Source organism: Primulina tabacum, chromosome 13 (genome assembly GCF_025594145.1).
Source record: "Primulina tabacum isolate GXHZ01 chromosome 13, ASM2559414v2, whole genome shotgun sequence".
NCBI lineage: Eukaryota > Viridiplantae > Streptophyta > Magnoliopsida > Lamiales > Gesneriaceae > Primulina > Primulina tabacum.
The window spans coordinates 9,602,558-9,607,328 of NC_134562.1; the positions used below are offsets into that span (position 1 = coordinate 9,602,558).

Consider the following 4,771-nt stretch of genomic DNA (forward strand, 5'->3'; position numbering starts at 1 on the left):
AGAGAATCAATTGGGGAAATAATCACGATTGGGGAGTTTTTAAGCCAACATATTGTTTTATTGAAATTGGTGAAATGATTGGGATTATTTGGATCGGAGTATAAGAATCAACGGAAAACTTTTCCCCCAACCAACATCCAACATCAAATTCAACTCATTTTCATCTCACACCTATCATCCGAAAATCACTACACCAAACCAACAGTTAACAAGTATCAAACGGAGCCACCGCATGCAAGAACAGCAAATAAACGTGTACGCGGGAAAGGGGTCCGACTGAAGTGCAAATGCATATACGTGTATGCGGGAAAGGGGCAAATGCATATACGTGTATGCGAGAAAAGGGTCCGACTGAAGTGCAAATACATATATGTGTATTCGGGAAAGGGGCTCGATTGAAGTGCAATGCATAATGCTAGGGACGAGGGAGTCGTGTTGAGTGGATGCAACATGTAAGAGCACTTAAGGGCACATAAGAGTTTAGAGGTACCTGTGTTGCAAGATACCCCAAATGACACTAATGCTTAAGTGTCAAGTGTACCAAGGAACTGAGGCTAACCCATGGTCAATCTCGATCCAGTGATATCAGGACGTCCAATGATGAAATCTGAGAGTGGGTATAATGTGGAGACTATCTTTGATGGCAGCAAGCTTGGCATTGAGCCGTATGATGTTGAAGCATTATCTGATGGGGACCTTCTAATTTTGGATTCAGCTAATAGCAATTTTTATAAGTTTTCCTCCTCTTGGTCCCTTTACAGCCGGTCAAAGTTGGTTTCAGGGTCTGCTGTGGAAAATTGAGGGAAGCAAAGATGAATCACCCAAAAGGGCTTACAGTTGATGACAGAGGAAACATTTATGTTGCAGACACAGATAATATGGCAATCAGAAAGGTTAGTGATACAGGGGTCACAACCATTGCTGGAGGCAAATGGGGTCGTGGTGGTGGACATATTGATGGACCAAGTGAAGATGAAAAATTTTCAAATGATTTTGATGTGGTTTATGTTAGGAGCAGATGCTCTCTTCTCGTTATTGACCGTGGAAACAAGGCAATTCGTGAAATACAACTCCATATTGATGATTGTACTTATCAGTATGGAAGTTGTTTCCCCATAGGCATTGTGGTGCTTATAGCAGTTGGATTCTTTGGTTATATGCTAGCCTTGCTATAATAGAGGGTTGGATCTATTGTTTCTTCTCAAGACAAAATTGTGGAAGCACATGTTTCTCCCAACACATATCCGAATCCAATGAAATATGTGAAACGGCCTCCACCAATTCCAACAGAAGATGATCAAGAAAAACAAGAAGAAAGCTTTCTGGGATCTATTGGGAGATTGGTTGCCTAAAGTGAAGCATCTGCTGCAGAAATCATGGGAAGAGTGTTCACTGTGTTCCACAAGAAGCCATCAAAATATAATAGCCAAAATCAGTATTACCAACATCAAAAGTATTCAAATTCTTGGCTGTTGCAAGAGAGCTTTGTTACTCCAGATGAGGATGAGCCTCCTACCGTTGAAACTCGGACTCCTACTCCACGGAAGACCTACCCTCTACCCTTCATGTCCAAAGATTTCGAGAAAATTCAACAGCTTCGCCAAGGCCGTGCTTTCTATATTGAGTCGGTCGGAGACCTGCAGCAGCAACAAACGAAGAAGCAGCGGCACATACATGACATATGCGCGATGCAAGAAGGCTTCAAGATCGGAACAAGTTTGAATCTTGCAAATGTTTGTGTATTTTCATTTGGGCAAATTCACAAACACCATGACGGCACAATGGTGATCAAAATAAGTTATGGGTTGGCACGACTGGAGTAGTGGAAGAAACAAGGGACAAGGTGAAGCTAAAACGTTGGCTTGAGCAGAAGAGGAACTTGCAGTGCTGGAGTCGGGTATATGCGCCGATGGGGAGTCTTGAGCCGTACCATGTCTTTGGGTTACAACGGAGCCGACGACATATAACGATTGAAAGGATATTAAGGGCAGCTGTTGGAACTTTTCAAGTTCGTAATCTTGACTTTTGATGTTTACAAAACTTGTTATTTTGTGTTACTAATGATCTACCTTAGTGTGCAGAAGCGAGGATCAGTTACGAGCTGTTTGCATCGCAAACTGAAGACCCAACTGATCTCACAAACTGAATCAGTCGAACTAATACGTCAAACAAGCAGTTCAGCTGATTGTCCAGCTGATAGGGGTTTAGCAGGAGAACCTTAGAATCCTACCCAGCCAAAGAAGTGTTCAACTGATGAAGAGCCCAGCTGAGCAGTTCAACTCAACGAGAGTGAAATCAGTTCAACTGATGATTCAACTTATTTCACCAGCCCAACTGAAGATCAGTTCAGCTGACTAGTTCAGAGCATCAGTTAGAATCTTTCAGTTGTAGATCAATACAAGCTCATTCAAGCGGATTCTAGCTATGCTTAAAGGTACAAAGCAATTGCCTAGTCAAAGGACAATAATGAACGTTGCATCAGAGTATTAAAGACAAATGTTCCAGAAGGGCAGTCGAAAAGTCGAGACACAAAGTTCAAGTAATTAATTCAAAATGCAACGGAAAAATAAATGAGTATCATTGTACGATCTAGCTTCGTGTCTATAAATAGAAGATGAATATCAGTGAAGAAAAAAGACAGACAGAGACACATATCAGTTGAGAGAGTGTGGTAAAAGAAAGTGCACGTTTATTTGCTTATCAGCTTTCAAGAAGCATTCAGCCCAGAGAGAATACTCAAGCATTATCAGCTTAGTTCAGTAGCTCACTTCCCTCAGTGTGTGAGAACACATTTCTTGTGTATTCATTGTTCAGTTCTCACTCACGAACACACACACCACCACTCAAATACAGTCTTGCACAAAGACAATAAACTTGTGTATGTAGTCTTTCTCACATAGACGTTAAAGAAATGTTGGCTGAAAGGTGTTGTCTTCAGTCTAGGCTAGGAGTTCCGTAGAGGCCTATAAATCCATGTTTGAAAATTTGCGGAAAAATTTAAAATTTTTCTTTTTAAATAATTAAAATTGCCTCATTCATGAATGAACTGATAAATAAAGTTTGATGTTCAAAATGGCAGCGGAAGAAATTAACATTTTCGAAATAAAAGTAAAGGTTTATCCAACGACAATCAAAATGTTTGAGCTATCAAATAATAATAAATGCTGAACTGAGGTCCTCGGGTCCTACTACTGCCGACTCGAGCTGGCTCACTGGTCCCCGCCTTCGGTCCCGACATCATCAGTACCTACAACAATCAAGTCTAGTGAGTCTAAAGACTCAACATGCATATATCGTAAATAACAAGTAAATAAATAGTAAAATTTTGCATGAGATAAAAATATCATGTCATGAGGCATAATGTGAAAATAACTTGTCATGAGCAATTATAATACGTTCATAATTGAACTGAAAATCATAGTGAAAATGTTTGCTCCTTGGAGCCTTGTACTGAAATAGCATGTAATAATTTTCTGGTAAGATTATGGTCTACACAAGTGGTCCCTGAACTAAACTGAACTGAGCTGACCGGTAATTGGGGACCGGACCGGTAACTGGCGATCAGGTTTAATAATGTATGTCTGTTCAGACTACTGCCACAGTATACTGGGTGAAACAACTGAACTGACCGGTAACTGGCGACCGATCTGGTAACTGGCGATCGGGTTTAATCATGATAGTAAAGTGACCACAAGCAATATCGCATAAATCTCAAAATGAATATTTTTGCACGTAATATAATTAATCAACATAATTAAATATCCTGAAATAATTTTACTGAATGAATTGGATCGCTCACAGGCTCGCTGCAATCTACATATGCCATGAAAAATATGCAATAGCTTTTACTTGACCAAACTATGCAATTAAATCCGAAAACTGAGACAATTGCGCTTACGACTTCGTATTTAATCATGACTCTGTACCAACCCGAACCAATACCGAACCATCAAGTAGTCATGATTAAAATACGCCTAAAATGATGAAGTAATACCCCTAAAATTTTGAGGGTCGAAATCTAGGTGGATGGAGGCCAAAACATGAAACGCTCTTTCGAGAGTCAATTTGGCACATCGCACCGTAAATTCTCGTACGACCTCTAAAATGATCCGAATCACAAACGGCCAAAAACATGACCTTCCTAACTCAATGAGGCACTGTTCAGTCCAAGGCCATAGGCTAAAAGACAACCGAGAACTCGAACGAGCCACTGACCCATCGCATCACTTGCTGTCCACAAAATACAGCAGCATGCTTGCGTTTCCTTACGTCTTATTCGAGACTACCGGCCATTGGGGCTTGAACCACTGCCCAAAATCTCTTACCAACATCCCAAGGAATGATTTGAACCATGGCTAAGGGCCCTAGGCCAGACACAATTTGCATCACCCCAGCAACAACCGAAAAGTTCCAACCGAGAACCAATTCTGCACGTCGGGGCATTGTTCTTGTTTTGCTGTCACTGATCGTTCCAGTGGCCATCTGATTGACCAAGACACGATCTAGACATCTAGGGGCATGGTATGTACCATGGCTAAGGGCCATAGGCCAACCAAGATCCACACCACTCCACAAACTTCGAAACACACATGCTGAAAAAAGGGGAGGGCCGAAAGGGTGCTGTGCTGTTCTTGAGTTTTAATTTAAAAACCGATTCACCATGGACCAAGCCTCCAAAATGGCGACTTATTCACGTCTTAGACATGCTAGGAAAGTGTTCTAACCATGGCTATAGGCCTTTTGGGCAGCCATGATCAGAAACTTTTCCCTT

At 41.3% G+C, this 4,771-nt stretch overlaps 1 pseudogene; it reads left to right on the forward strand.

The window, feature by feature from the left end:
* Positions 1 to 597: 597 nt before the first annotated feature.
* On the forward strand, positions 598 to 1,823 carry LOC142521853 (uncharacterized; annotated as a pseudogene).
* The last annotated feature ends 2,948 nt before the right edge of the window (positions 1,824 to 4,771 follow it).